The 12,539-nt window shown below is 34.8% G+C and overlaps 1 long non-coding RNA gene across 1 annotated transcript; it reads right to left on the bottom strand.

Moving 5' to 3' along the window:
* Window positions 1-2,768: 2,768 nt before the first annotated feature.
* LOC135212748 (uncharacterized) lies at window positions 2,769-5,914 on the bottom strand. The gene is made up of 3 exons (XR_010313977.1): window positions 5,735-5,914; window positions 3,411-3,535; window positions 2,769-2,830 (listed from the first exon to the last, which is right to left on the bottom strand). It is a non-coding gene; the product is annotated as an uncharacterized LOC135212748 (long non-coding RNA).
* Window positions 5,915-12,539: the final 6,625 nt, after the last annotated feature.

Below are 12,539 nucleotides of genomic sequence, written 5' to 3'. Positions count from 1 at the left end.
CAGTTTCAAAACTTGCATCATCATCCTAAGGAACAGATTATGGCATAAAACTTACTTTGGTTAAAGCTAGATGAATTACAAACATAAAAGTTTACCTTGATAAGATAAAACTTCAGACACTGATTTGAATACATACACAACTTCACAAATCATGCTTTTCTTACCTCTTCTACGAGAAAAGCCTTCTAAATCAAAGATAAAATAAACGGATCACCTGAAGATTAGCGACCCCTAATACCTCTCCTGAAGAAAATCGACCCCAATATTTTCCTCCTGAAGAAAAGTAACCCCAATATTTTCCACCTGAAGACAAACGACCCCTGCTTGTGGTGTCTCCAAATCTTCCAGGTGACCCACTTTAGCTCATAATATTATAGAAAAAGGAGAAAAAAATATAGATATATATTCATTAAAAACTACTTTATTAAACATTTGTTAAAAACACAAATTTAGACAAACAATCAATAGTTAATTAAAAGCGTATTGTCTTGCAATTTCAGTACAAAAATAATCAAACCTACTGTAACCCCTGTGGCTAACGTGCGCAGTGCAACATTACCTCTTGCCAGAACATACCGAGCTTGCCAAGAATCTTTAAATATGCGGATAAGGCGCAAAGCGCCGTTCTGCTACGGCCTTACTGTAACCCCTGTTAATTCCTCACCTTAAGAAAAGCGACCCCAGCGTGTGTTGGGGTAGCTTTTCTTCAGGTGATCCAAATAAATCTACACTAACCTTGTGCATGAGAGAGGGATTCCTTTACACTGAGGTAGTCAGCAGTTAAACTATTAATATCCCGGGTTGCTTCAGCCAGCCGCTCCCTGAGTTCCTCTACAGTCATGCGGAGGTCAGAACGTTCACTTTCACAAGCCTGTGTTTACACCACAATAACATTATAAACAATTGAAATGTTTTATTAGAGTTTAATATTATCACATCAGAAAAAATAACTACCTTAAGAAAAAACATAACCTTAATTAACCAAAATATTATAACTCAAGGAAAGAGTAGCTAAAGTACAGAGATTATCAAGTTGAGTAACATTTCTTGCTATATAACAAAACTAAGAGAAAACATTACCTGCAGGTCATCCATGAATTGCTGTATCTCATTGTTTTTCCTCTGTATGGCTTCTTCCATTTCCTTCTTTTAATTTAGGACCTACCATCCACTAGACCCAGTCCTTTATGGCAAAGAGCATGAAAACAATTCAGCATCCACTTTACATAAAGTGGTAAGTGTAAATGGACCAGTAAATCTTTATCATCTACACATAGTGATTATTGTATATTACATTACTGAGGCCTTCAGTTTACTATGAAACAAAACCAACCAAGAGTAGTTAATACAGCATTTCAACATCTGATTTTACTAGATGCAAGGTTGAAATATTTAGTCAGTTTTTGTAAAACATATTAATAATTCTATGAATAAATCAAAAGTACTTCTTACATATGCAATGTTTTCATCTTCGGCAACAGCTTGTGCCTGGGCACTAGCGACCATTGTTTTAAGTCTCGAAACCTCAGCCTCAAGTTCTTGTTCTCTCTGTGCATCACCTCATACCAGCTGCTTCAGCTAGACGACCTATTTCTTCTTCTAATGACACCACCTGGGAAAGCAGAAAACATGTAACAGAACAATGTTGATTAATACTCATAAGTTATAATGGTTCCAGATTCACTAACCATGAATGTGGGGCTGTTATAATACTGTATGTGGGTTTGTTACTATGATATTCAAAATATGAAATGATAGTATCTGTAAAAAAAACTATAGCATGTACTACACAATTTAAAAACTTAACATGCTTTTACTCACGGTATAAAGAATCACCTATCGCTAATTAGATAGAAAAAGAAATATAACACATTACCTACTTGCATTTATGTATCATCAAACCACCCCATTATTTTACTAATTATTTACTTTGGATTTCTTTGGTCTATTCTGACATAGCTGAGCAATTGCTTTGACTTTACAAAGCACCAATTTTCAGTTCTGCAGCTCCCATAATACAAGAGGTATCAAAGGGGAAGAATGACAACAAACAAAGTAATGAACTGATCAATGCTGAGCATGGGACAATCCCCATTAACAAATAATGTGGATGATTTCAATCAAAAGGGAGAACATCGCAAAGGGGAGTCTTGTTGAAACACAGACAGGCATGATATCGAGACTTGAACAACTAAATCTATATAAACTTTGTCCCATTGGGAGCATGACCAGTGTTTCTCCTGCAGGAGAAGGAATAATCCTAAATAATCATGGATAATAACTCTGAGGAGAGACTCCTGACCAATGCTGTTGTAGCAGCCCAAAGGCAAGTAGAGAGGGAGGTGGCAGAGAACACTGAGGAGAAGAACCAAAGGGAAGAACTTGGATCAAAATGATGGGAGAAAATGGAAAAGTTGGGTTGATAATCAAGTGAATGGATGGTTCCCTGATTCCTCACCTCCTTGCTGATAGTTAACTAGCTTGTTAGCATGTTTTTAACAACCAGACCAGCTGTCATCAAAGGTATATTCTGTAAAAGTGATGGTCTGCATCCTTGTGGGAACAAACAATGTTCCCAAGATCATGTTAAATCTTTTCTTAGTTCTTAATAGCTAAGTCAGAATTAAATTTATTTTTGTTAATTCCATTTTCCTCTATGAATGTTATTAAAATGAAAAAATTTGACCAATTATTTATTAAACTAAAACTAAAAATATATTTACCTGAGAATATTTGCACATCATGACAGCTTGTGTAATGTAAATAAAAAAAGCTCCAGCTTTTCTATAGATTTGTCCCGTGACCGCAGCTTTGAGATTCCTGCTAAAGTCTGTGAAATGAAGATAAAGAGTATGAAGTTAGGAAGAAACATTGAGAAGTTTAACATTACTACTACTAAAATCGGAGCAAATTATCTTCCTTCACTACAAATAAATCATGCACAAAACATTCTCCTAAAAGGAACTCTACCAACTGTATGTATTTTCATGTTCTATGTTCATTTACTTTAACATGAAGGCTACTTTGAGTCTGTGCTACAATTTCCCCTGTACAATAATAAGAATGTATTCACATCAAATGGCTTCTTAACATCATTCAGACTATTTTCCCACATCATGTCATGGATACTCATTTGGTCCCACTCCAAAACACTTTCTCTACATTCTGATTAGAAAACAGGGCACAGGGATTTTCCTTAGTACTTTGATATTATGAAATAAAATACAGTTGTGAATAACAGTGCTCATAACACAGATGTTGTTGCAAATACGTATTTCAGTTCATTCCAACATATTTACTTGGGCTTCTGTAAGCTGAGACATCCATCACATATTAATGAATAACAAGGCTGTATAGTAATCAGTTTGGGATTACATAGTAACACAGTTTTGATTAAATTAAAATCTTACCTGGTATAGTTCTTCTAGCTCCTCTTCTCCCCATTCTGCAGCCTCCCTGGTAATCCCTCGAAGATATTCCCAGTTGATGCCCATGATTCACATTACACAATGCTGCTTACTGTCCAAGTCAAGAACTGAAAAGAATGATACAAAGCTCACAACAACATCTATGTAGATCTGCTATCAACTTTTGCAAAAATGAAATGAGTTCACAGTAATATAGTTCTGATGCTGTAGTATAAAGCAATGCAAATAGATAAATGCCCTTTCAATGTTTTTGCTAAGTTAATACAGTATCAATGTATTATTGAAAAGTTGAAAACCCTTTAAGAACATCTGTTAATGCCTTGAAGCCACTCTTTTGTTATTTCTTATATCAATATGTACCTTACATAGTTTATTGACAAGTATCTTACATAATATATTGACAAGTTAATACCTAATACAGGTCAATAAAACCTAAATTACCATGATACACAGAAAATAGGGCAATCAAAGAAATCAAACTATCTCATTAATGATACTGTATTAAAGATCTTGTTGTCCAGCAGAATGCAGAATTGAGGGAAAACCAGCTGCTATTGATATTTTACAATTTACTTGCAAGTATCATTCAACCTTACTTGTGAAAGTTACCTTCACATTAAAATTCTCATACTTAACTACATCTATAAATGTGGATAATATAAATCCTTGCTAGGTTATCTTACACCTCTATTGCAATTAACCTTAAGTTTAGCCCACAGACATAAACTCTATAGGGGAAAAATGTTTACATTAGCTCATAAAACTATACCTAATAAAATACAAAAGTAGTGATCTGAGATTTTTACAATTTATCACAAACCCTAACCCCAAAATGGTGACAAACTTTAAAGATTTTTACGGTTAACATATGACAAATACTTGTTTGTCATGACATAAGGCATATATTTTTCCAAGCCCTTGCGTGTGTTTTTTGACCCACTACTGTTGAGGCACACCACTATTCTGTGTTGGACCAAAGTTTAAGAACTATGTTGGACCAAAGTGGGAAAGCACAAATGCTTCAATTGTCAAAAAAGTAAAATGTCAGTATGGCAGCATCTTATCTCCTAAAAATACAAAAACCTGCTCATCATATTCACATTCCAACTTGCAAAAATGATGTTATCAAGGCCACAAAAGTATAACAGCATTCATTCAGGGTGCAAGAATACATTTCTTTGAAACATTTTATTTTATACAATAAAAGTCTACATAACCTACAAGAAAAGACTAATCTGTAAAATTTTGATATGGGGCTTGGATTTATCAACACTACCAGCAATAAGTATGTCAGTGTACACCTCAAGGTATTACTGTGTTTTGCTTATTTCTGAACAACAAGACCTTCAGTTCAATGAGGTTTTCTGCATACAAAGCTTTCAAAGAAGAATGTCAACTAATCTCTGATTTTGAAATTGCAAAGCAAATTCATTCTTGATATTTTAGCTTCTCCAATGAAAGCCACGCTGATACCAATTCATTGGCAATGAGCTGTGATAGGCCTGATATGTGAATGTTGAATGATCAAAATCTTCACTAGGTGCAAGAATACCCAAGCTAAATTGGAAAAATAAGAAACTTAATACCATACAGTGGGGTAACCAAAATTCTACATAAAGATCACATGTACAACTGTTTTTCAGGAGTTTGCCAATGACTGCAAAGAAGTACTGCCTGAGGTAAAACTGAAAGACAACTACTGCAGCCCTCTGGTTCGTTAACTACCTGTTTAATGCAAAATTAGCACTGTGTTGAGTACTAGCCCTTGGGGTTGAACCTATAAAATTAATCAAAAGGCAACAAATATCAACAAAGTAAGGACATGCACAAACAAATGGCAGTAAATATCCTGGCCACAACAAGGGTGCGGTAGTAACCTTTGTTTTACTCCACCAGAACCTGATGAGCCAAACAATAGGGCCAATGAATTCTGTCTTGGAAAAAACTATAGTAAACTCTCGTTCTTTTTAATCCAGGAGGCTAACACATCGCTCTTAACTGCAGGTAAGCTCCCACCCTCTCCCAAAGTTTGGGAATATCATAACCTAAGTCATTTGCCTCTAAGTTATATAGACTCGAAACGGCCTCTTTGCAGTTTCCGGTCCATCCCTAAATTACCCCATTAGTCTGATCTAACCTGACTTAAATAAAATACTATAGGCTAGTAGCTAGTAGTGGATAGTAAATGACTTGGCCGCGGCCTACGATTGAGGTGATCCTAGGCTATACCTACCTAATTAATTGGGTTCAGCTTACTTTAACACCTTAATAATAAAATAACATACAAGTGTCAGACAATATCTTACCATCGACGTCCTCCGTAGGGTCTGATAAATCGCAGAATCATATTTCAACTAGTTTGACAGGCCGTGATATTTTTCAAGTTTGGTATGTGTCACATTGTTGTTGTCTATGACGTCACACATAAGCAAGCCAATAAGAAACATTGCTTACGGAGTTCCACCAATCAGCGTCGCCTTCATTAACCCGGTACCTTATATCCGCGAGCTAAGTCAGCTGTCAGTTTGGTAAAAGTACAGTTTAGTATAAATATTGAATATTTATCAGTCGTAGATCATCGTATACTTCGTAGAAAAAGAGATAAAAGTGTGGAAAAATATTAATTAGAATCTTTAATAAAAATTATTGCGTACAATAATTTTTAAAAGTAGTGAAACTAATCAGTGCTATAAGATTGACAGAAGAGAACGAATATTAATGGGCTAACGTAAATAAAACTGCAGTGATTAAGACTTGGGGAATGCCATTTTAGTTACATTATGAAAAATAATCCGCCATCAAATAAGATTTTCTTAATTAAAATGTATTGTCTGCAAGTACACTTAGTTATATGATTTTCAGATATTCATTCGTGTAGTCATAGGTGATGTTAACAGTAGCACAGTGGTTTATTTATTTTCTCATAATTCAACTAAGCTTACATACGGCGTCGACCCTACAGCATCCCTAGAGATTTCGTCATCTGCACCATGTCAAGTAAACCTTTACTTGGAATTCATTTCTCGGAACTGACTCATCCGGAGTTCCAAATCTAAATCGATCGCTGACTCACTAAGATTCCCCCCAAAACAAAATCGATCAACATACTGTACAATTAATAAGGATTCCATCCAAGGTTTCAAAAACGAATTCTTGTGACGAATAAATAATAAACAATCATTAGTTTATTATCTGGATGTGTCGATGACTTTAAATGCTTTAAAATACTAATAATAAACGCAAGCAATCGAATTTTCAATAATACACGTTTCTAAATTTAAAAAAAAGTGGAATATAAATAACTGCATATGATATAGCTACTACGAAAACTGTACGATAACATGACCTAAAAAATAGTAACAACACGAAGAATACTTAAGGTTACATTTAATCGTCAGAAATAATTAGGCGGTGGTTGTAATAGGGTTTCGTTTACATTTTAAAATGATGGGTGGTTTGGTTTTCGAAGTACCCTCGTAATTAGGTATCCAGTTTGCACATTATTTTTTTTTTTTAACCGTTTTACTATAGTCACATCGCTTTATCTATAACAGATTAGAAATATGAGAAAGAAGTGTCTCAATAGAAAGAATGATATGATTATCGAGTTATACGAGCAGTGAAGTAATTATCTTTTCCCGAAGTACCTATATGAGCCAAGTTGGAATCATGTCAAAATGCAATAAACTGCGAGTTACTCAAAGGAAGTACGTACTGGCACAAGGTCATCGTAATGTATTACAATAAAAAAATGAATAAAAAAAAAACGTATAATAATTCCTGCTGCTTTTTTACTACACTTCCTCTCTCTACAAAACATTAGATACGAAACTTCGTAGTCCATGTAAAAAAATAATTACAGAAAACGAGTAAGAAGTTCCTTATGGATAACTAATGTATTTCTCAATTCGCAGCGCTTGCTCTCTCTGATGATTAAATGTTTGAAGATTATCACTCGGACATAAAGAAAGACTTTTTTTTAAATATATTATATATATATATATCTATATATATATTATATTATTACTATATGATATATTATATATCTATATATAATATATATATATATCTATAAACCTAAAAACACAAAAACTCATTAGAAGAAAAAGAAATATTGGTTTCCTTACAAAGTGACGTAAAGCATGGTAACCAACCTTCAGATCAGCTCAGATAGACTCAAATTACATAGAATTCAATATTTTATCTTTATGATTATTGGATAGTATAAAAAATGATATGCAACAGTATTCTTTAAAAACTGCACAACAGCCACCATGAATCATAAGTAATTGTGCATTTTATTTTTATAATTATTGGGTAGTATAAAGTACGGTATGTAACAATTCTGTAAAACTGCGTAACAATCCCCCCACAGTAAATAATACATAATTATGTAATTTTTTCACTTTCATTCTTGCTACAGTAGCAAAAAGCAGCAGCAGCATTAGTAATATTATAGACGGCAATATTGCGCTTGCAACCATAACTCCAAACTATGTGGCTACCATTATCATAACACTATAAAAGTATAAATTCCACCACTTCATGTTCTCCTAGACCTAACTGAATTTGAAAATGCGCAATTCATCAAATTACTCAAAGAGCACCGCTTACCACTGCCTTAGCCTGTCTTATTTGTATCAAATCAAATTTATGTATGCATACATATACACATTCGATGCGATAACTTGCTGTTGTTTGTTAGTCTAGCTTTTCTTTTCTCATTCCTCATTTGCGGTCAATGTATTCTATTCTACAGATGCTTGCTTTCCAAAGTGATAGGCTATTCGACATATCCCCTGTGAATGATAATAATAATAATAATAATAATAATAATAATAATAATAATAATAATAATAATAATAATAATAAGACCCTCTCTAAAACAAAATTCATTAAACAGAATGGCTGTTTGGATGCCGTTGAATTTGTATGGCAGTTTCTCAGTCTTTCGAAGTGCTTTTGTTGACGTTTCGGTACTAGGCCTACTTTCTGCCGTTTACCAGATAATAAATTAATTCTGGACAGCTGTTACATAATTTACTGAAACTCAACTTATTAAAGTTAATTCTGAGCTTGCCCAAATGTGTGTTATGCTTGTCTAACATTTTCATGATTGAAGCGAAGCAAGAAGTCAGAGAAAGGACAGTAGGTTGGTGCTACTTGGCTTACCTACGCGCCACCTGACACCTAATCTGAGCTGCTAGTACTAAACATGGCGGAGTTCCTTGGGACGCCGTGTTTAGTACTACTATGCATTTCAGCTGCCGTGTCCAACTGTTTCTCGCCAATAAAATATTGCAAAAGCGTCGGACAAGGTTGGTAATTTGACAGAAGACCTTTGAAACCCCGACCTAACTGGCAAAAATACGTATTACACCTAACCTGTGGGTAATTACAGCCATTACAAGAGTAATTAAAGGGTAGACTTGCCTAAATTTCACAGGGACACCGATTAGAGGCTAGTTGTGACGTGTAACTATGGCGTAGAAGTAATGAACGGTGACGGACGAGGTGTAAACAGCGTTTGACAGGAGAAAGCTCTATATAGTACGTGCCCACTCTTTCAGCGTGGTTTATTTAGCTCACTGTCCTCGAGGATGCAAGACTAAAAAGTTTTTAATGGTTTTTCAAAGATTAAAAACCCTTCTTGACCCAATACAAAAACCGTAACTGACAACTAACAAAATCATGGCCTTAGGTACATATATAATCTTACCTATAACACTTCGAACAAAGTACTCTACAAATCAGTTGAAATGGAACAGATATTCAAAATGAAAATCTTGTATCTTAGACTTTATTCACAAATTTACCTGCAACGATCTCCGTAATATCTAAAAAGGAGCGTCTCATATAACCCGTTATTCTTATTGGAAATTTCGACCTTTCTATCATAACATCTTGTTAGAAAAAAAGCTTTTCGAAAATGTTTTCAAATTTACCCTGTATGGAAACCTTGGTTGTTAGTGGCGTATTGTTACAAAAGTGTGAGACAATATGAAGCAACAGACGATTATCTTCGAAAATAATCAATGGCTTTGGGAAATGATGGTAGTACTCGTGAGTATCTGGACATTACTTAACGCAAAAATGAAACTGCAGGATAATAATAGTTTTCTGTGGTTCATATTGTGTTCGCATTATTCCTTGTTAAAGGATAAGTAAGTTACTCCATGGAACAATATAGTACGCAATTAATATTCGCATTAGAAAACCAGCCACCCAACCCTCCTATGTAGATGTCAATTATCGAAAAGCCGTGTGTGTGTGAGAAACAATATACAGTCAAAGAGACAGACGTAGAGACTACACACATCTCTTATTCACGTCATACCGTGAACGGGTGGGAGGTACTTATATGATGACGTTTTTCTAGCCTCTGTTAGTGTGCCTGCTTGCTTAAAATGTTTTAGTCTACCATCAATTCACTCTTTAATTACATTATTATCAATTTTGATCATTAATGCCAATTTTTGGCCATTAGTCCGGGGTTTCAAACATCTGCCAAATTACCAACCAATATTTTATTGACGAAAAACAGTTGGGCACGGCAGCTGAAATACATAGTACATACCGTTTACTAATATAACATGTCGACCATACAATATAGAAATGGGTGTATATAATATTTGATCGCCGAAGGGGTTAGTACTAAACACGCCGTCTCAAGCAGCCTCCGCCGTGTTTAGTACTATATTAGATTCACATCAACCGTGCATTTGATGTTTAGGCCTGTCCCTTACGATGCTCCAGATTGGCTGTTGATAAGCCAATCACAGGGCTAGAAACTCTCAGTCCTCCGAGAGAGTTCACATAGGCAGGGTGTATGTTCCACTTCTCCTGAGGGATACGTCTTTCAAAAGTATCCCTCAGGAGAGGTGGAACATACATCCTGCCTATGTGAACTCTCTCGAGAGACGAAGAGTTTCCAGCCCTGTGACTGGCTTATCAACATCCAATCAGGAGCGTCGTAAGGGACTGGCCTAGACATCAGATGCACGGTTGATGTGAATCTACTATAGAACCTCGGAGTAAGTGTCGCGTAGATAAAAAGCTAAAGTAGCAGCAGTTTCTTAGAAGTATATTTGGGAGTTAATATTTCGGGTAATGGTGGGATGAGAGAAGAGGTGAGTCACAGTATATTAAGCAAGGAAAGCAGCAAGATGTGTACTATATAAGATGAAAACTTGGAGTTTGTATGAAAGCAAGGTTGGAATGTACGGAGGGAATGTTGAACTAACTCTCATCTACAGAAGTGGCGCGTGAATGTCGTATACGAATGAAACAAAGAAAGTGGAAGCTCTGGAGATGAATTTTGACGTGGAATTAGAGGCATAAGAGCTGAATAGCGCAAAATGTGGAGATACATAATAGGACTGGTCAAAGAGTATGCATAGCCAAAAGTATGAATCAGTTTGGTGTGGCCATGTGGAGAGAATGGACGAAAATAATCTGGCGAAAAAAGAGCTTTAGGGCTACATTAGGAAGTACTAGAGGAAGACCTAAAAAGGGATAGAGAGATGGAGTGGATTAGTTACTGGAAAGAAAGTGTTTGAAAGATAAAGGCGAGTGGCACAGTAAGTCAGTAAGTGTAGTACGTGTTGTGGGAGGTCGTGGGGGAGGGGGGGGGGGTGCGTTTGTCAATGCGCAACTGGTGAGCCTTGGTGTATAGGTGTATGAAGCAGTTAGGGCCAGTGAAAGTATCCTGTGTATGGTGTCCAACAACAGTTGAGTACTTTAATATATATATATATATATATATATATATATTGATATATATATATATCATATATATAGAATATATATATATATATAGAAGACTTGTAGGAGGAAGTACATCTCAGGTGGTCCTTAAAATACATTTATTACAGCGTTTCAAAACACAAAGGTTTCATTTTCAAGCTGTAAAGACATAAAACAATAAAATTATATTAAAAGCGCTAAATTACAAATAAAAGACATAATACATTATGAAAGACAAGATAAAAAAAATAAAAAACTAGTTAGCAGAACCAACAATCAAGAGAGAAAGGGAGGACAGAAGTCAGAAGAAACAAAAACCAGAAATGACCGGCAACAGCTCACGTTTAGGTAAAGAGTTGTCGAGGAAGACTGTGTGTTCAATTGAGGAACAAGCTGAATGAAATATTGGGACTGGCACCGAATGGCAAACTACTGACAATTCTGGAGTCCTTGTTTATTAAACAGCTTGTTCCTCAATTAAACACAGTCTTCCTCGACAACTCTTTACCTAACGTGAGCTGTTGCCGGTCATTTCTGGTTTGTTCCTTCTGACTTCTGTCCTCCCTTTCTCTCTTGATTGTTGTTCTGCTAACTAGTTTTTATTTTTTTTATCTTGCCGTTTTATAATGTATTATGTCTTTTATTTGTAATTAGCGCTTTAATATTAATTTTATTGTTTTATGTCTTTACAGCTTGAAAATGAAACCTTTGTGTTTTGAAACGCTGTAATAAATGTATTTTAAGGACCACCTGATATGTACTTCCTATCAAGTCTTCTGTTTTTCGAGTTACTAGTAACCGCCATACCTTCGGAACGCTAATATATATATATATATATATATATATATATATTATATATATATCTATATATATATGTATGTATGTTGTATGTATATATATACATACGTGGTATATATATATATAGATATATATATATATATATGTATGTATGTATGATATAATACGTATATATATATATATATATATATATTATATATAATATATATATATATAGTGTGTGTGTGTGTATACGCTATCTCAATTCACTTATTTCGAACATTTCACAATATTCTGTCCACTGCTCTGCCACGCTAAATAATTACATCTGATTCTATAACATCTTTGATTTCATTAAGCGCTCCATAATAGCTTTTAAACACAGGCAAACAGAAACGCCCCATATACACGCAAATGCATTTATACAATGCACTGTATACCGTTTTATATATTTCCGCCCGTTCCTATTTCTTATTCAACGCAATTTTTTCATTAAACTGCACGTCGTGAAATATAGCAGAATATTTTAAAAAATTATGGATGATAAAATAGATTTTCATTTTTATTTTCAATTTATATTTTCCGCAG

The sequence above is a fragment of the Macrobrachium nipponense genome, chromosome 19 (genome assembly GCF_015104395.2).
Source record: "Macrobrachium nipponense isolate FS-2020 chromosome 19, ASM1510439v2, whole genome shotgun sequence".
Taxonomy (NCBI): Eukaryota; Metazoa; Arthropoda; class Malacostraca; order Decapoda; family Palaemonidae; genus Macrobrachium; species Macrobrachium nipponense.
Note: the sequence above shows the minus strand (reverse complement) of the source record. Positions and strands in the feature narration are given on the sequence as shown.